The sequence below is a fragment of the Ailuropoda melanoleuca genome, chromosome 15, assembly GCF_002007445.2.
Source record: "Ailuropoda melanoleuca isolate Jingjing chromosome 15, ASM200744v2, whole genome shotgun sequence".
Taxonomy (NCBI): Eukaryota; Metazoa; Chordata; class Mammalia; order Carnivora; family Ursidae; genus Ailuropoda; species Ailuropoda melanoleuca.
The window spans coordinates 88,138,521-88,159,018 of NC_048232.1; the positions used below are offsets into that span (position 1 = coordinate 88,138,521).

Consider the following 20,498-nt stretch of genomic DNA (forward strand, 5'->3'; position numbering starts at 1 on the left):
GCTGCCTGGGCGGTGCGCTCCGCCGGCGCCCCCTCTGCCCGCGCTCTCCCCGCCCCTGGCCCAGCTGGGCCCCGCCCCTGGCCCGGTCGCTTATTGTTCGGCCCCTGGGGGGAGCCGGCCCCGAGGTGCGCGCCGGGAGGATCGCTATGGAGACGCGGGGGCGCAGCCCGGGCGGGGGTAGGAGGCTGGGCCCACTCCCCTGCGGCCTCCCCACCGGACCTCCCCGGGGGGCGTGGCCGAGGGACCCGGGCCGGGAAAGGCGGGGCAGGGGGGCCCCCCGGCGGCCGCTACCAGTGGGGCGGTGGCTTCGCTGGTCCCCCCAGCACCACCACGCGGACTGATCCGCGGAGAGCGCCGCCCCGGCCGCAGCGCAAGTTGGCCCCGGGAGGGGAGAGGGCGGGTGCGGAGGTGCCCGGGAGGGGCCCGGATTGCCCGCCCCGGGTCGGGGACGGCGGCAACGGGCCGGAGGGAGGTTACACACTCACAGCACAACGCGGGAGGCTAAGCGCTTCACCCCGACAAAACTTTGAAACGCAATCGGCAACTAACCTGATTCGGGTCCCCTCGGGTTTAAAGCGCAACTTTTAAACAAAAAGGAAAACAGCCTGGGTTGACATTTGGGATTTAGAGTGGGAACATTGGAGGGGACCAGCCGGAGCGTTCGAGGACGCGCGGTACGGGTCCCAGGGCCTCTCGGCTCCTCCCAAAGCGCCCGGCTCCTCCCTAAGCGCAGCGGCAGGGAGCGGAGAGCCACCTGCGGGCGATTTACAAGTGTGGCAGCACCCCTTTCACCACCTCCCCGCTCCCATCTCCTGCGGGGAAGAGCCGGGTCGGGGGGTGGGGCGGGGAGGGAACTTTGGAACTGACCTCCGCACCGCAGCTTCTGCGGGAAACAGATGGGGGTGGGGGCTTTAGAACTAAGCGGACGCCCCGCCACCCCCGCCGCCTCCTGCGGAGCACGGCTTAGAGGGCGGGGGGTTAGGACTGTCGGACCCCTCACCTCCCGAGGGGCCTTAGGACTGTGCCATCCCAGGCTGGGAAGATGCACTCGCCCTCCGTAGAGCTCGGGGCGCCGGGACTCCTCTCCAGCCCCTTAGCCCTTCGGTCTTCATCCCTGAAGGCTCTACCGGGTCGGTCCGGTAGAGAGAGAAGGGTGAGAGATGTTTCAAGAAGGTCCTTTGGACACGGGAGGTTCCGGCCACCACATTTCTAAGCTGAATGCAGATGGGGGTGTGGGGCGGCAAAAAATTAACTCAAACAATATTGCTCAAAGTTGCCGGTTACAATGTCTTTAGGCTAAAGCCAAATACGAGCATTTTCTTCCCCTTGGCAAGACTTAAAGAGGCTATTATTAGCCTTAAAGGTAGATTTGCTTTAGAATCTTTTAATCTGGGAGTTAGCACTGGCAAGCCCTTTCGCGGAAATGTGTGCGTGGAGGGAAGAGAAGGAAGAAAAGTTCATCCTTCAAGTGTAAATTTCCAGGACATCCCGGGTCTGCCCCTCCTCTTGGTTGGGGAGGATCAGAGGGCAGGAGTTTGAGGGTGGGGAGGGCAGGGAGGACCCGGAGGCTAGAGCTTTGCAGTGGAATTCTCCAGGCCAGGGTGAGGGGAGAGCAGGGGGACTCACGCTGGAGAGAACCCCAACGTGCCTGTCTTTCAACAGGACTTTAAGCAGGTTGGGTTGGGTTTATATAAACAAAAGGTTCTGTTGCACTGTGCTTGCTGGTGTTTGAAAATTCAAATGCAGTGAACGAGTTTGGGTGTGGGCATGCCTTCCTGGAATAAGACACCTGCAGGCTGCAAGGTATCCGCAAGGACTGCTCTGCGCCACTTCCTGGTCCCAAGGACGGGAAGGAACGCGTGGACAGATCTCGCTAACATGATGTCCCGGGAAAGGCCAAGAAACAGCGCTGTTCCAGTCACATACAGGTCCAAAGCAGGCCCAGACTGCGTGTTTAGGAATGCACACCAACAGGAGAAGATTCGGGAACTGCAGGGGGGTGACCTGAGCCAGGTCAGGAGCGCTGGGGAGCAGGGACACGAGGGGTCGTGGAGTGTGGGCTTTATGATCATACGTTGAACTCTGCACACATGCTTGACGCACCTTCCCAAGCGCATGCGCACTGTGTCCACAACGTGAAAGAGTAGGGATGGGGGTAAAACCGGCTGCAGCTCCTGCAGGGTCGCAGGGACGCCAGCTGCGTGAGCAGCACAGCACACCTCTCAAAGGGCTGGCACCTTGCAGGGGTCACGTTCCAGTTCTAACACTAAGTACTTCTGTGACCTTCGCCAGGGCCTAAGTCTGGAGGACGTACTGGAGTAGGCTAGATTCCTAGCGTTGTTGCAGGATTATTAAGGCGGCAAAGGGGCCCTAGCCAGGTCAGTCGGCGGACCGTGCAACTCTTGATCTCGGGGTTATGGGTTCAAGCCCCATGTTAGGTGTAGAGATTACATTAAAAAAAAAAAAAAAAGACTGCATTAAGAGCCTGGCACAGGCCTGGTTCGGGTGGAGATCTACCAGGGGGCTAACCTCTCCTGCTACTGTGTCATTGTCTCTGAGTACAAGGTCATGGGTCATGGCTGTCTCATCACTGCCTGGGTGCTCATGGCTGAAATGGTGAGCTGAAGGCCGCATGCCCGTGTCCCTGCTCATGGAGAGGCAGAGGCTGTGACTTTCATCCAGTTTCCGGGTGGGGGATGCTGTCTGTGCCCAGCCCCCTGATCCAGTCCAGTCTGTGTTCACAGAAAGTGAAATGAGGCCACGCCACCGCAGTGGGGGCGCCCCCCCAAGGCAGGTGCCTGGGGCTTCAGGAAAGGGCTCCCACATCTGGTGGCCTGTCTGGCACCACCTGTGGGGCTGTGGGGCTCACCAGCCCTCCCCCCAGGGGTGGCTCCAAGCACTCTCCTCCCTTCCCCCCACCTGCCCACCATCTCTGCTGACCAACAGCCCACTCATTGACTCTGGGGCCCTTCCGGGCGGGGGTGGGGCCTGCGCCTGGAGCTGGCGCCAGTCTAATGCTGTTCTGTGTGCCTGTGGCCGCTGCCCTTCCTCAGGCTCGGGGCGCAGTGAATGTAATTGACGTTTATATTTTGCACACGCCCTGAAATGCTTCACGGAAAGTGAGTGCTTTAAAAAAAATTTTTTTTGAAGGCAGAAGCTGTGGCTCTCTAATGTTGTACGTGTTCAGAAACGCATCTTGAAACACTTTTTGCTAGGGGCTCGAACCAGAACCTGCATGAATTCCGGAATCCGCTCCTTACACAAAAAGTCCATGAGCTGATCTTTCAATGGTGAGGAGGTCAAAGAAACACCCAGTGGGAAACCCGAAAAGCAAGTCCAGGCTGGGCCCCCGCTTTGCCCCATTTTTGGAATTCAGAGGGAAAAACCTCTTGCAAACAGAGTTGGTGGAGCCCCTCTTCCTACCCCCAGTGGCCCTCGCCTTTGGTGGGGTTTGGCTGGTGGGAAATCCTGAAAGTCAAAACACAGAACAAAGAGGAGAACTTGACAGAATCAGAACGTTGGAAGAAGCGTGAAGGTGAAGGAATCCAGTCAAGAACTTTCATGTCCTAGAGCTCCCCTGAACGACCCAGATATCATTAGGACAAAAAATAAAATTGTCCTGGTTGGAAGTTGCCAGAACCTTCTAAATAGAAATGCTGCAGTTTCTTTCAGGCTCCCAGTCCCCTGGACTGGGGTTTGGGGCCCCTGGGGCCCCTGGGTGAAGGTCCCTCCTGGCAGCTTGACTCCCTCAGGTGCTCCCTGAGAGGCCAGCACCTAACCNGAGCATTTTCTTCCCCTTGGCAAGACTTAAAGAGGCTATTATTAGCCTTAAAGGTAGATTTGCTTTAGAATCTTTTAATCTGGGAGTTAGCACTGGCAAGCCCTTTCGCGGAAATGTGTGCGTGGAGGGAAGAGAAGGAAGAAAAGTTCATCCTTCAAGTGTAAATTTCCAGGACATCCCGGGTCTGCCCTTCCTCTTGGTTGGGGAGGATCAGAGGGCAGGAGTTTGAGGGTGGGGAGGGCAGGGAGGACCCGGAGGCTAGAGCTTTGCAGTGGAATTCTCCAGGCCAGGGTGAGGGGAGAGCAGGGGGACTCACGCTGGAGAGAACCCCAACGTGCCTGTCTTTCAACAGGACTTTAAGCAGGTTGGGTTGGGTTTATATAAACAAAAGGTTCTGTTGCACTGTGCTTGCTGGTGTTTGAAAATTCAAATGCAGTGAACGAGTTTGGGTGTGGGCATGCCTTCCTGGAATAAGACACCTGCAGGCTGCAAGGTAACCGCAAGGACTGCTCTGCGCCACTTCCTGGTCCCAAGGACGGGAAGGAACGCGTGGACAGATCTCGCTAACATGATGTCCCGGGAAAGGCCAAGAAACAGCGCTGTTCCAGTCACATACAGGTCCAAAGCAGGCCCAGACTGCGTGTTTAGGAATGCACACCAACAGGAGAAGATTCGGGAACTGCAGGGGGGTGACCTGAGCCAGGTCAGGAGCGCTGGGGAGCAGGGACACGAGGGGTCGTGGAGTGTGGGCTTTATGATCATACGTTGAACTCTGCACACATGCTTGACGCACCTTCCCAAGCGCATGCGCACTGTGTCCACAACGTGAAAGAGTAGGGATGGGGGTAAAACCGGCTGCAGCTCCTGCAGGGTCGCAGGGACGCCAGCTGCGTGAGCAGCACAGCACACCTCTCAAAGGGCTGGCACCTTGCAGGGGTCACGTTCCAGTTCTAACACTAAGTACTTCTGTGACCTTCGCCAGGGCCTAAGTCTGGAGGACGTACTGGAGTAGGCTAGATTCCTAGCGTTGTTGCAGGATTATTAAGGCGGCAAAGGGGCCCTAGCCAGGTCAGTCGGCGGACTGTTCAACTCTTGATCTCGGGGTTGTGGGTTCAAGCCCCATGTTAGGTGTAGAGATTACATTAAAAAAGAAAAAAAAGACTGCATTAAGAGCCTGGCACAGGCCTGGTTCGGGTGGAGATCTACCAGGGGGCTAACCTCTCCTGCTACTGTGTCATTGTCTCTGAGTACAAGGTCATGGGTCATGGCTGTCTCATCACTGCCTGGGTGCTCATGGCTGAAATGGTGAGCTGAAGGCCGCATGCCCGTGTCCCTGCTCATGGAGAGGCAGAGGCTGTGACTTTCATCCAGTTTCCTGGTGGGGGATGCTGTCTGTGCCCAGCCCCCTGATCCAGTCCAGTCTGTGTTCACAGAAAGTGAAATGAGGCCACGCCACCGCAGTGGGGGCGCCCCCCCNGCGGGGGCGCAGCCCGGGCGGGGGTAGGAGGCTGGGCCCACTCCCCTGCGGCCTCCCCACCGGACCTCCCCGGGGGGCGTGGCCGAGGGACCCGGGCCGGGAAAGGCGGGGCAGGGGGGCCCCCCGGCGGCCGCTACCAGTGGGGCGGTGGCTTCGCTGGTCCCCCCAGCACCACCACGCGGACTGATCCGCGGAGAGCGCCGCCCCGGCCGCAGCGCAAGTTGGCCCCGGGAGGGGAGAGGGCGGGTGCGGAGGTGCCCGGGAGGGGCCCGGATTGCCCGCCCCGGGTCGGGGACGGCGGCAACGGGCCGGAGGGAGGTTACACACTCACAGCACAACGCGGGAGGCTAAGCGCTTCACCCCGACAAAACTTTGAAACGCAATCGGCAACTAACCTGATTCGGGTCCCCTCGGGTTTAAAGCGCAACTTTTAAACAAAAAGGAAAACAGCCTGGGTTGACATTTGGGATTTAGAGTGGGAACATTGGAGGGGACCAGCCGGAGCGTTCGAGGACGCGCGGTACGGGTCCCAGGGCTTCTCGGCTCCTCCCAAAGCGCCCGGCTCCTCCCTAAGCGCAGCGGCAGGGAGCGGAGAGCCACCTGCGGGCGATTTACAAGTGTGGCAGCACCCCTTTCACCACCTCCCCGCTCCCATCTCCTGCGGGGAAGAGCCCGGTCGGGGGGGGGGGAGGGAACTTTGGAACTGACCTCCGCACCGCAGCTTCTGCGGGAAACAGATGGGGGTGGGGGCTTTAGAACTAAGCGGACGCCCCGCCACCCCCGCCGCCTCCTGCGGAGCACGGCTTAGAGGGCGGGGGGTTAGGACTGTCGGACCCCTCACCTCCCGAGGGGCCTTAGGACTGTGCCATCCCAGGCTGGGAAGATGCACTCGCCCTCCGTAGAGCTCGGGGCGCCGGGACTCCTCTCCAGCCCCTTAGCCCTTCGGTCTTCATCCCTGAAGGCTCTACCGGGTCGGTCCGGTAGAGAGAGAAGGGTGAGAGATGTTTCAAGAAGGTCCTTTGGACACGGGAGGTTCCGGCCACCACATTTCTAAGCTGAATGCAGATGGGGGTGTGGGGCGGCAAAAAATTAACTCAAACAATATTGCTCAAAGTTGCCGGTTACAATGTCTTTAGGCTAAAGCCAAATACGAGCATTTTCTTCCCCTTGGCAAGACTTAAAGAGGCTATTATTAGCCTTAAAGGTAGATTTGCTTTAGAATCTTTTAATCTGGGAGTTAGCACTGGCAAGCCCTTTCGCGGAAATGTGTGCGTGGAGGGAAGAGAAGGAAGAAAAGTTCATCCTTCAAGTGTAAATTTCCAGGACATCCCGGGTCTGCCCTTCCTCTTGGTTGGGGAGGATCAGAGGGCAGGAGTTTGAGGGTGGGGAGGGCAGGGAGGACCCGGAGGCTAGAGCTTTGCAGTGGAATTCTCCAGGCCAGGGTGAGGGGAGAGCAGGGGGACTCACGCTGGAGAGAACCCCAACGTGCCTGTCTTTCAACAGGACTTTAAGCAGGTTGGGTTGGGTTTATATAAACAAAAGGTTCTGTTGCACTGTGCTTGCTGGTGTTTGAAAATTCAAATGCAGTGAACGAGTTTGGGTGTGGGCATGCCTTCCTGGAATAAGACACCTGCAGGCTGCAAGGTAACCGCAAGGACTGCTCTGCGCCACTTCCTGGTCCCAAGGACGGGAAGGAACGCGTGGACAGATCTCGCTAACATGATGTCCCGGGAAAGGCCAAGAAACAGCGCTGTTCCAGTCACATACAGGTCCAAAGCAGGCCCAGACTGCGTGTTTAGGAATGCACACCAACAGGAGAAGATTCGGGAACTGCAGGGGGGTGACCTGAGCCAGGTCAGGAGCGCTGGGGAGCAGGGACACGAGGGGTCGTGGAGTGTGGGCTTTATGATCATACGTTGAACTCTGCACACATGCTTGACGCACCTTCCCAAGCGCATGCGCACTGTGTCCACAACGTGAAAGAGTAGGGATGGGGGTAAAACCGGCTGCAGCTCCTGCAGGGTCGCAGGGACGCCAGCTGCGTGAGCAGCACAGCACACCTCTCAAAGGGCTGGCACCTTGCAGGGGTCACGTTCCAGTTCTAACACTAAGTACTTCTGTGACCTTCGCCAGGGCCTAAGTCTGGAGGACGTACTGGAGTAGGCTAGATTCCTAGCGTTGTTGCAGGATTATTAAGGCGGCAAAGGGGCCCTAGCCAGGTCAGTCGGCGGACTGTTCAACTCTTGATCTCGGGGTTGTGGGTTCAAGCCCCATGTTAGGTGTAGAGATTACATTAAAAAAGAAAAAAAAGACTGCATTAAGAGCCTGGCACAGGCCTGGTTCGGGTGGAGATCTACCAGGGGGCTAACCTCTCCTGCTACTGTGTCATTGTCTCTGAGTACAAGGTCATGGGTCATGGCTGTCTCATCACTGCCTGGGTGCTCATGGCTGAAATGGTGAGCTGAAGGCCGCATGCCCGTGTCCCTGCTCATGGAGAGGCAGAGGCTGTGACTTTCATCCAGTTTCCTGGTGGGGGATGCTGTCTGTGCCCAGCCCCCTGATCCAGTCCAGTCTGTGTTCACAGAAAGTGAAATGAGGCCACGCCACCGCAGTGGGGGCGCCCCCCCAAGGCAGGTGCCTGGGGCTTCAGGAAAGGGCTCCCACATCTGGTGGCCTGTCTGGCACCACCTGTGGGGCTGTGGGGCTCACCAGCCCTCCCCCCAGGGGTGGCTCCAAGCACTCTCCTCCCTTCCCCCCACCTGCCCACCGTCTCTGCTGACCAACAGCCCACTCATTGACTCTGGGGCCCTTCCGGGCGGGGGTGGGGCCTGCGCCTGGAGCTGGCGCCAGTCTAATGCTGTTCTGTGTGCCTGTGGCCGCTGCCCTTCCTCAGGCTCGGGGCGCAGTGAATGTAATTGACGTTTATATTTTGCACACGCCCTGAAATGCTTCACGGAAAGTGAGTGCTTTAAAAAAATTTTTTTTTGAAGGCAGAAGCTGTGGCTCTCTAATGTTGTACGTGTTCAGAAACGCATCTTGAAACACTTTTTGCTAGGGGCTCGAACCAGAACCTGCATGAATTCCGGAATCCGCTCCTTACACAAAAAGTCCATGAGCCGATCTTTCAATGGTGAGGAGGTCAAAGAAACACCCAGTGGGAAACCCGAAAAGCAAGTCCAGGCTGGGCCCCCGCTTTGCCCCATTTTTGGAATTCAGAGGGAAAAACCTCTTGCAAACAGAGTTGGTGGAGCCCCTCTTCCTACCCCCAGTGGCCCTCGCCTTTGGTGGGGTTTGGCTGGTGGGGAATCCTGAAAGTCAAAACACAGAACAAAGAGGAGAACTTGACAGAATCAGAACGTTGGAAGAAGCGTGAAGGTGAAGGAATCCAGTCAAGAACTTTCATGTCCTAGAGCTCCCCTGAACGACCCAGATATCATTAGGACAAAAAATAAAATTGTCCTGGTTGGAAGTTGCCAGAACCTTCTAAATAGAAATGCTGCAGTTTCTTTCAGGCTCCCAGTCCCCTGGACTGGGGTTTGGGGCCCCTGGGGCCCCTGGGTGAAGGTCCCTCCTGGCAGCTTGACTCCCTCAGGTGCTCCCTGAGAGGCCAGCACCTAACCCGTCTGCACCAGGCCCGCCTCTGGCCAGGCCTCAGCTCTAGGAAGGTTCTGGAAGGCTCTGGAAGCTGGCTGGGCAAGCCCCGCAGTCCCAGTCTCCAGGCTGATTGGAAGCACTGTGAGCACAGGGTGGCCGGCACAGGACTCGTGGCCCCAGGCAGCCGTGGCATCTCCGGGGAGCCTGGGGTTGGAGGCAACAAGGGACCTTGGCCCCACCCTCGTCCCCAGGCGCACTGAGCCAGTCCTGACAGGCCCACCTGGGCCCCCTCGGGCTGCACTGGCCTCTAGTGGCCGAGCACAGTAGCTGCCGCACCGCAGACTCCCTCCCTGCACGGGGGCCCAGCAAGTGACCTCAGGGAGCAGATGGCCAGATGGCAACAGGCCCGAGCATGGGCTCCGGTACGCACACAGCTGCTGCAGCCCTGAGAGCATGTGGTCCCTGCTGGCCCTGAGCCACCTGGCCACCCGGCCTCCTGACCACACGGCCACGCTGGGGCTCCGGGGACTCTGTAGGTGAGGGGGGCCCCTCCCCCTCTGCTGGACCGAAGCTCAGAGTGCATGCCCTATGGGGGGGGCAGGTGCTGGAATTCAAGCTCAGACACCTCGGGTCTGGTCACCAAGCCCCGGAGAATGACCTGAGCTGGGAGACCAGGAAGGGCCAATCCAGTNTAAGTACAGGGAGGGTCACTAACGCTGCCCCAGGCGGGGTTGGCAGAGTGGAGTGGGAAGCCCCCCCAGCACCCTCCCCTGTGGGGGAGGGCTCCCCCCACAGCAGCCAGGTGGCCGGGGTACTCCAGGGGCCTGGTATGCTGCCCCTGGGGTTCTCCTTCCCTTCTGGGTGCGTGCGGCTGTTCCCTCCTCCATTCATTCACTGTCCATTCAGTAGCATGGCTAACACGATGGGCACTGTCCTGCCCTCACGGAGAGACTATCCTCTCAGGAGAATATAGATGATAAATATAAGGAAAGGGGCCCCTGGGCGGCTCAGTCGTGAAGCATCTGCCTTCAGCTCAGGCCATGATCCCAGGGTCCTGGGATCGAGCCCCGCGTCGGGCTCCCTGCTCCGCTGGGAGCCTGCTTCTCCCTCTCCCACTCCCCCTGCTTGTGTTCCCTCTCTTGCTGTCTCTCTCTGTGTGTCAAATAAATAAATAAATAAATAAAATCTTACAAAACAAAGGAAATAGAAGGAAATCCTGTGCTTCCGAGGGAGGAAGTAAAGCAGAGTACTGGGCACAGAGGAGGGGGGGCTGTTTGAGGGGACGTGGTCTGGAAAGGCATCCCAGCCAGGTAACGAAGGGGCCTGGGGAGCGTCTAGCAGAGTCACGTTCCGGGCAGGACCAATAACAAGTGCAAAGGGCCTGAGGCAGGGGTGTGTGTGCTGGGGGTGTCTGAGGCCACGGTGTGGGGGAAGGGGAGGGAAGGACAGTAAGTGGCAGGGGGTCACATGGACCGCAGCCAGGACTTTGGGTTTTTTTGTGCGTCTGATGGGAAGACCTCAGGCAGCTGAGCGCAGGAGATGCAGTGATGCAGGTCTGGGCTTTCCAACCGTCACTCTGGCTGATCAGAGGTGGGTTTGGAAGGCCACGGCCACGGTCCAGGCATCCTGATGGGACTGGTGGGGCCGTGGAGGCAGGAAAAGTAGTCAGATCTGGCCTGGGCTTTGGAGGGGACCCTTGAATTAAAAGTAGGGTTGGGGGAAATAGAGCCACCAAGGTCCCCCCAGCGACAAGGCCCGGCGACGGGGCTCCTCTCACTCTTCGCCACTTGCACAGGGTCTCCTTCCTCTGACTCGCCCAGGGAGCACACCTGGGGCCTTCTTCCTTGAAGCCTTTTTGTCTACAGAAGGGCCCCCATGTGCAGGATCAAGTGTTTAAGTGAGAAGCACTGTGTGCAGCGCCCCACGGGGCTGCGGGGAGGTGGGGATGGACAAGGCTCCTGTGTCTCCCTCTGAAGCTTCACCTTCCCCATGTCCCTCTTGGAGGGAAGAGGGTGACCCAGGAGGCACCCCTCCTTATTTATTTCTCTTGCTTAGCTTGCAAAACATTCTCAGGGTGCAGGGAAGATGAGCACATGACCATGGGCAAGCATGATTTCATCAGTAACGCTACAGGAACGGGAGAGACCCAAAGTAAAGAAAGTCCCCAAATCCCAATCGTATCTTCTTAAAAATTAAAAAAAAAAAAAAAAGAAAGAAAAGAAAGCTCTCTGCACCCGGGTGGCAAAGCCTGGGAGCCAACCCTTTCCCTCTGCCTCCCACTACATGAGTCCCCTTCCCAGGAGGGACCTCAGTGTCCTTGTGGCAGAGACAAGAGCATGCTGCAGGGAGAGACATTATGCCCAGGAAGGACCGGATCCTGTGAGCAGTGGCTGAAAGATTGGTGCTATTTTTGCCAGGATGGAATGAATGTCTGCTCACCCCAGCTCCTTACCACTCAACACCAGAGTCCAGCCGCCTGCCATGTGCACGTGTTGGAAACACAACACAGGCCTCCTGGCTCTGGTCCCCCAGAGGACAGGGGAGGGCGCCGGCCACCCTGGGATGCAGGGGGCAGAACATGGAGCAGAGAAGCCTGAAGGATCCCACCACCTCTGTGCTTCCCCCAGAGCCTGGGGGTGCAGTCATCTGGCCTCCAAGGGAATCCCAAATTCGAGGAAGCATGGAAACTTCGGCCATCTGGCACCGGGGGGGTGGGGGTGGGGTCTAAGACCCACGTGGCTTCCAGGCAAGAGGTACCAGCCCTGAGAAGCCACCAGTGCCAACGGGCTCCTGCCCCCAGACCTGCATGGAGAAAAGGCATGTCCTCATCCTTCCATCCCAAGGGAAACTCTCTTTTCATAGAGAGGTCAACCAAGCTCCCCAGGGAAAAAGCTGGCCTGAGGTTTTGGAGGCTCTTGGAGTCATCTGAGGGATGTGGGGACACAGCCCGGGCGCTGGGTCCCACCCAGGCAGCAGGGGAGCCCCAGGGCCCCACCAGCCCTGCTGGCAGGGGTGGGCCCTCTCAGGGGCAGGGGCGATGAGTCATGCGTTGCTGGAACTTGGTGTGCGTGCTGAGACCTGCAACTCGTCAGGGAGCGTAGACCCTGCCCTGATCAAAAGGAAAAAAGAAGGATGAGGACACCATAAATAGGCAAGAGCCACCGGGCTTGGCTCTGGACACAGGAGGTGCACTTTGTGCTCTGGGCGCCCACGAAGTTACGGATAGCAGATCCAGTCGACATCCATGGCTGGCCGCCACCGGCTGCAGTGGGACTGGAGGACAAGGAGGGGCTGTTGGCAGAGCCCTCAGTTCCTGCAAGTTCCAACTTTTGTCAAAACTGGTGAATGAGTTGCTTTGCAGGATTCAAGGCATGCATGCATCTCTGTGCACCAAATTCACTCATTTGCTGCACCCAGAAAAGTGCATGTGGCGTGTTCTGCAGCCTCACACAACACAGAGTCGACAGCGAGTGTCTGCGGGGGGCGGCTCTGCCCTGTCACCCAAGGAGGAGGGTGGGCAGGCCAGGAGCACCAGGCAGTGAGTCAGAGGCCTGGCGGTACCACTGGCTGTGGGCTTAGGCAAGCCTTTCTCCTCTCTGGGCCTCAGTCTGCTCCTATGTGAAATGGGCTGTACCATTTCCTGTGGCTGAGGTAAGAGCATCCCACAAACTCCGCGGCTTAAAACAGCACACGTGCCCTCCTGCGGGTTAAATCGAAATGTCAGCAGCGCCCCACCCTTCCTGGAGGCTCTGGGGAGAACCCGTTTTCTTGCCTTTCCCAGCTTCTTGAGACCACCTGCCCCCCGTGGCACGTGACCCTTCCTCCGGGTTCAGAGCCAGCAGCAGCCAGTCTCCGCAGCCTTTCTCACATCACAGCGCACTGAAGCCAGCTCTCCGGCCTCCCCATTCCATGGTAAGGATCCGATTACATTGGACCCACCCAGGTGATGGAGGGTAGTAGGGGTTGAGCTGCGGGCTTCTGCGGGGAAGCCCTGCTCACACAGCCCGCCAACGCCAAAGAACAGGGTCGTGCTGTCCGCAGAAGCCGGAAGCGCCCATTCACCAGTGGTCACTCCTGACCAGGGTGTCCTGGGAGAGAAAGGAGGCCTTTGCTCCGGAGTGGAGGACAGGGAACCCAAGGCTGGCCCTCTGAGGGATTGCACCATGACCCCCAAACCTTCACCACACTTCTATGGAGATGTTTCCTGGAGCCAAGACTCAGGGGAGGGTGCTGCATTTCATCTGGACCACATACCTCTGCTGCCCGCCTCCCTGTGCCCAGCTCTGTGCTCGACGTGGGGCCTATTTAATCAGATGTGCTGGCCTGCCCTTGCCAAGTTCAGCCTACTGAACACATACTCGTCAAAATCCTGTGGGATAAAACCAAGGGACAGGGTCACTCCAAAGAGGAAGTGTTGTCTCCCCATTGGGAGGGACAAAGGTGTCCGAGAAAGCCTCCTGGGGTAGATGGGTTTTGAAGTGTGAGTAGGAGTTCACCAGCTAGATGGGAATGTGGAATTCTATCTGGAGGCAACAACTTGTGCCAAAGCATAATAGAGGAACAGAACACTGTGGGGGGGGGAGTATAAGCAGTTCGGTATTACTGAGGGTGAGATGCAGGGGGCAGGAATTGGGGATGAGGCCAGAGGTAGGCAGGGGCTGGGTTAATGAGTCTAGCCTTTACACTACAGGCAATGGGGATTTTAAGCTGTAGAGGGACATGGTCAGGGGTGGTTGGGAGAGCAGCGGGGATTGGGGTGGAGATCGATGGACAAGACCAGATGCCCACACCAGCATTACCTTGATCCCAAAACCAGACAAAGACCCCTTCAAAACAGAGAATTACAGACCAATATCCCTGATGACCATGGATGCCAAATTCTCACCAAGATACTAGCCAATAGGATCCAACAGTACATTAAAAGGATTATTCATCACAACCAAGTGGGATTTATTCCTGGGCTGTAAGGGTGGTTCAACATTCACAAATCAATCAGTGTGATATGCTACATTAATAAAAGAAAGGACAAGAACCATATGATCCTCTCAACTGATGGGAAAAAAGCATTTGACAAAATCCAGCATCCTTTCTTGATACAATGTAGGGATAGAGGGAACATACCTCAGTACCCTATGACCCAGCGATTGCACTACTGGGTATTTACCCCAAAGATACAAATGTAGTGACCTGAGGGGCACGTGCACCCCAATGTTCATAGCAGCAATGTCCACATAGCCAAACTGTGGAAAGAGCCCAGATGTCCATCAACAGACAAATGGATAAAGAAGATGTGGTCCATGTATACAATGGACTATTACTCAGCCATCAGAAAGGATGAATACCCACCGTTTGCATCGACATGGATGGAACTGGAGGGGATTATGCTAAGTGAAATAAGTCAATCAGAGAAAGACAATTATCATATGGTTTCACTCGTATGTGGAATTTAAGAAACAGCACAGAGGACCATAGGGGAATGGAGGGAAGACTGAACGGGAAGTCATCAAAGAGGGAGAAAAACCATGAGAGACTCTTACCTCTAGGAGACAAACTGAGGGTTTCTGGAGGGGAGGGGGATGGGAGGATGGGGTAATTGGGGGATGGGCATTAAGGAGGGCACGTGCTGTGATGAGCACTGGGTCTTATATGCAACTGATGAATCGTGGAACACTATATCGAAAACTAACGTACTAAATGTTGGTGAATTGAATTTAAAAAACAACAAGACCAGGTGCCCCTGGTGAGGAAGTACCCAGAGAACGCGGGTGCAGACGGCTCAGCCCAGGCTGCAAGGATGTCGCTCACATCAACACAAGAGGCCCCAGGCTGGCACAGGGGAGAGATGTGGCCTCCCAAAGCCCAGCCAGGAGTTTCGTTGGAGCAGGGAGGAGGTGATGTGCCCCAGGAGAGTTCTGCTCTCTTGTCTTTCCACGGACAGAAGTTATGGCATTTGAGAGTCACTCCTTTGACTAGCATATTGCTCATGAGCCCACGGTGCAACCTAGCTTCTCCGGGAGGACAGTGTGGTGGTGGTGGCGGGCAGAGAACGGGACTTGGAAGGAGCAGTCTGGATCCGGGTTCCAGTTCCGTGGGCTCTCCGGCTGTGCGCGCAGGGAAGGATTCCATCTCTGTCTCTTCCACCGGAGGGGTGTCTGATTGGACTTTTACCCACTCTTGCTGAGACCTCACCACTGCTCAGCTCCATTACCTTGATGATACTGCCCAGTGGGGAGCCTCACCCACATGCAAAGGGGCTCACAGAGGCCAGGCAGCCTGTCAAGGGACACGCAGTGGGCACTGGCTCAAAGCCCCTCTCTCCCTGCCACCTCGGAGCCCTCCAGAGCCCGGGAGCCCTCGGAAAGCTTTGCAAACGGCCGGCGTGGCGAGATCGCCCAGCCACGGCTTACCTGCCACAGGCTCTGCGTGCATCTGGCTCGAGTGTCTCTGGTCAGGTTTAGCTCTGGTTTCCCACAAGGAAGGTGGCAGGCTGCCATGTGGGGAACCCAGCAGCTAGAAGCCCCCACTGGCCTCCCCACCGCGAGGGCCGGGTGACTTGTCCTTATCCGGTCTGTACCAGAGAGGGTCAGCGACAGTTATCAGAGCAGCCAGGGTGTACGCCCCGGTCCTCAGGCTGCCTTCTTCCCACCAACCTGCACCTCCCCCGGAACCAGGGGTTCCCATGAGCCGTCTGCAGCCTAGTGCCAATAAGAAAGGGGGCCTGGAGGGGAAAGGGGACCCAGGGGTGTGGTGGGGGCGCCCAAAGGGCTGGGGCGTGCACAGAGGGCGGGCATAGGGCTCACTTGAACCTTCCCATCTTAAGCCCATATGCACAAACACACACAAACACACACACATACGCGTGTGCTGTGTGAGCCTTCTCCTGTCCCTCTCTCCTCCCGCTCAGCCTCTCTCTGTCCCTCCTTCACGGCCTCTCTCTGACCTGTTTGCTCTGCTTCCCCGTGTACACGGATTGGCCTCGGCTCCCGAGCGCAGCTGGTGCTGACCGATGAGACTCTGCTCTCCAGTCCCAGTTCCTGAGCTGGCCCAGGTCGGGGGAGCATCCAGTGCGGTCGAGACATTAGGGTGGGGTGGAGTCATGAAGGTTCACACAAAGGTGTCCGGCCAAGTGGGGATTCCCTGCCCCGCATGCTGGCACAGGGAAGGGACCCTCACACAGGCTCGGCAGGGGACAGAGGACTCAAGGTCCACCTTCTTCGCCCCCTTTACATGCGTGCATGCAGCAATGTGACTTTTGAGCTCATTGGAAGGTGGACCCTATCTCCCCACAGTGAATCTGGCAGGCGACCTTATGACTAGTTTTGGCCAACAGAATCCAGTGGAAGTGCCACTGGGCCAGTCCAAGCCTGGGCCATAAGTATCCCATGTCCTCTGCTCTCCACTCGAGCCGTGCCCACCGTGGGAACGAGCCCAGCCGGCCTGCTGGCAGATGACAGAGCAGGTGAGGCACAGAGAAGCTGGCCCAGCTGGAGCCTGGGAACTCAGCCACAAGAGCAAAGCCACGGGACTGACCCACAATGAACCAGCCTGCAAACTCCTGGGAAAGAATAAACAGTGGTGCTTTAGGCCACTAAGTCTGGGGGAGTTTTGTTACACAGCTGTAAACAACTGGTACAGGTGCCATCTGGACCACCAGGAGCAGTGCTCAGAGGCGAGGGCCCTCACTGGGACTTCAGGAGGGACCCCAAATGTGCCCACGGAGAAGGGTCCTCAAGAGGAGAAGGGTCATAGTGGTCAAGAACATGGCATGAGTGCCCAGTACATGGACCTGAGCTTGAATGCTCAGCGTGGTGGCCAGTCTCCAAAGATGGCCCGCAGTGAACCACGCCTCCTGGTGCCCCCACCCGACTCAGGGCCTTGCACGCCGGATCTGGACTGGCACAAATCTCACAGCCGAAGTGACGCTGTGCCAGCCAGATTGAAGCCTTAAGAAGATCTGCAGCGTGGGACCTCACATTCTGGGAAGCCCGCTGACCATCCTGACGGAGAGAGGCCACGTGGGGAGGCCTGGCAGCCGAGCCGCTGCGGAGAGAGAGGCTAGATACAGGTGGTCGGGCTCCAGGTAAGTGAGTGAAAAGCTGCTTGGACATTCCATTCCTGGCCCCCACCTGATGGCAATTGCTTGAGAGACCCTGGAGCAGAACTAACTGCACCCAGCCCACCCACGGAACCACAAGAAATAGGAGCAAAGTGCTGCTCGAAGGCCCCGAGGTTGGGTTGGTTTGTTACGCAGCGGCAGATAGATGACACACACAGCTACCAGCCAAGTCATTTGCATGAACTCTCCGGCCCTTCACAGTCTGTGACCCTCAGGCTCCCAGCCCAGGAGCGCGGCCTCCTTACCCCCTCCAGCCACAGAGGTTTCAGAGACGTGGGGCTAGTCTCAGAGAACCCCGGAATGCATCTTCCCAGAATGCACCCCGAGGTCACTCCCTGTTCAGGGGTCCTCACTGGCTCCTCACCTCCTGGCCTTTCGGGGCCTGCCCTGCCTGCTGGGCCAGCTTCACCTCCCGCTCCCTACTGTCCCCTTCCCCGTTTGTGCATGCAGCAAGGTCACACTCTACCTGCACCTTGAATGTTGCCTCCTCTGGGGGTCCCCCAACACCGTCCCCAGCCTCTGAGAAGCCCAGGGTGTGTGCTCTCCTGTGTTTCCGCTGCCCCCCTGCATTTGTCATTACAGTTGTTGGCATCCTCTACTGCTGTCCGTCCCCAAAGATGACCTCTGAAGACCACGACCGGCTCTTTCCATCGTGGCACTGAGCGGAGGGCCTGGTACAGAGGACAGGATCAACAAGTACTCATGGTATGAATGAGACCAGGCCTGTCTTCATGGAAGGAGCATCTCCAGGGACCCTGGGGATGCAGGTCCAAGCAAGGCTGGGCCAGAGACAAGTGGATGTGGACAGTGTGGGACAGAGGGTGCCTGGATGACAGGAAGAGGGTGTGAGTGAGGCTGGAGAGCCCTTGGGACAACAGAGCCCAGGCCTGTCCTTGGGGATGGGAGGGATGTGCATCCAGTCACTGTCATAGAATTTCTTTCATTATGGGCCGTCTTTGAAGGAGCTCAGATAGGTTGTATCCATGCTGCCTGAAACAGGGGAAATCTGGTCATTTTCTAGATGGGGTCCAATCAACATGGTCAACTTGAACCATTCTGGGGACCTTCCGATGACCAACACTGCCATCGTCCCCTCAGGACTCCTCCAACACACGCCCACAGGCAAACCCACCATGCTTTCTCCTGTGCGTCCCGGCTGGCTGTCCTTGTCCTCCAAAGCGTCCATGAGGTCCCCGGGAAGGTGGTGCTGCTGCACGCTTCTGATGCCTGGAAACAGGCTTTCCTCGGTGTGAGAGCTGAGGAGGAAGCAGGCGTAAGTCAGGCCCCATTCCGTGGGTTGGTCACAAAATGACCCCTCAGAAGCGAGGTGAGAATCAAGCCAGCAGCCAAGGGTACAACGCCCAGAAGGAGTGGCAAGTTGACTTGCCTTCTGGCAGCGTGGCGACCGGATATCCTGGATGCCCTGCTGCGGCCAGATTCTGGATCAACGTCTGCAGACATAACTTTATGGCACCGCTGAGCTTATAAGAAAGTCCCCCCTTCCAAAAAAAAAAAAAAAAGGAAGAAAGAAAGAAAGAAAAAGAGAAAAGAAAAGAAAGGGAAAAAAAAAAAGAAAAAAGAAACAGCTGGGACCCGTAGATGAGCAATAAACATTTTCTCTGGGTGCTCATAAGACATAGAGACTGAGCTGTTGCAATGTGGTGGGTGGTCAGGGGGTGACCCTAAGACTCCATCCAGCTGTGGTCCTCAAAGAGGGCGACCATCTGCAGGAGAGAGTGGTAACAACGGAATCCACCTGCCGGTTAAAGGGACGCTACTGGAACATCCGGATGTCTGATTCAGGGCTCCAGATAGAAGATATTTAATGACAGTGGGAATTTCCCTTGAGAATTTGCAACCATAGCCGAGCATCCGAATAAGTGTTTTTTCAAAGAAAACATGCAGATGCCAGCAGACACATGAAAAGTTGCTCAACATCACTCATCATCGGGGACATGCAAACCCAAACCGCAAGGAGCTACTGCCTCACACTTGTCGGAATGGCTAGCAACAAAAAACCCAGCAATACCAAGTGTTGGCGAGGATGTGGAGAAAAGGCAACCATCGTGCACTCTGGGTGGGAATGTAAATTGGTGCGGCCACTCTGGAAAACAGCACGGAGGTTCCTCAAAAAAATGAAAATAGAGATACCGTATGATCCAGCAATTTCACTGCTCGGCATTCACCCAAAGACAATGAAAACACGAATTCAGAAAGATATCTGCACCTCTGTGTTTATAGCAGCGTTATTTACAATAGCCAAGATATGGTGACAGCCCAAGTGTCCATCGGGAGATGACTGGAGAGATAGACAAAGACATGGTGTGTTTCTACGCCATGGGATATCACTCGGCCATAAATACAAGGAGATCTTGCCTTTGCCGCAACGTGGATGGACCTGGAGGGTACTATGCTAAGTGCAATAAGTCAGACAGAGAAAGACAAATACCGTATGATTTCACTTTTATGTGAGATCTTAAAAACAAAACAAATTTTAAAAAACAGAAGCAGAATCATAGATACAGAGAACAGACTGGTGGTTGCCAGAGAGGAGGGGGGCTGGGATGGGAAAATGGGTGAAGGGGCTGAAAAGGTACAAACTTCCAGGTATAAAGTCGCGGGGCTGAGAGGTACAGTGTGGAGAATGCAGTCGATAACATTGTAATGACCCTTTACGGTGACAGATGGGGACTACACTTACTGCGGGGAGTATAGCTTCATGTATAGAATTGTTGAAGCCCTATGTTGCGCACCTGAAACTAATATAACATTGTGTCAGCTTCGATTTAAGTCAGGTCATATTTCAATTCAATTAAGTTAAATAATTAATTTAATGAAGTTAATTAAGTTATACTTCAACTTAATTTAAGTTAAAAAATACAAACAAAGCATTTGCAAGCACAGATCTGCACTCATGTTGTGCTGGAGTCACTTTGACTCTGTCCTCATAGACAAGGAAAGCCCAAGTAAGAAATTAAATTGAAACAGTCCCAGGGCGCCTGGGTGGCTCCATTGGTTAACCGTCCAGCTCCTGGTTTCGGCTCAGGTCATGAGCTCGGGGTCACAGAACCGAGCCCCGCATCGGGCTCTGTGCTCGGCAGGGAGTGTACTTGACATTCTTACTCTCCCTCTCCCTCTGCTCTTCTCTGCCCTCTCACAAAATTAATAACTAAATCTTTAAAAAAAAAAAGTCCTAATTGGGAGTACACCCTTGTGACTGGCAGAAACGAACAGATAAATTTGGGCCTTCAGGATTCCTACAGATGAAAAGCAATCAAATACAAACTCACCATAAAAAGACGACAAAACCCAAGAAAACAAGCCATCATGAGATGAGAGTCAATCCAAATGACAAAGATTTAGATGCTCAAAACTTCAGACCCTTGAATGTCTAAAGTAGGTAAAGCAATAAAAATGGTATGAAGAAGAAGATGATTTTTAAAAAAGGCAGGGGCGCCTGGGTGGCACAGGGGTTAAATGTCTGCCTTCGGCTCAGGGCGTGATCCCGGCGTTATGGGATCGAGCCCCAC

At 56.2% G+C, this 20,498-nt stretch overlaps 1 long non-coding RNA gene across 1 annotated transcript in view; it reads left to right on the plus strand.

Moving 5' to 3' along the window:
* The first annotated feature begins 12,582 nt into the window (after nt 1-12,582).
* LOC117796486 overlaps nt 12,583-20,498 on the plus strand; it is a 9,095-nt gene continuing 1,179 nt past the window's right edge. The window contains exons 1-2 of the long non-coding RNA XR_004621037.1: nt 12,583-12,764; nt 17,551-17,673. This is a non-coding gene — a long non-coding RNA (uncharacterized LOC117796486). The remainder of the gene's footprint in view (nt 12,765-17,550; nt 17,674-20,498) is intronic.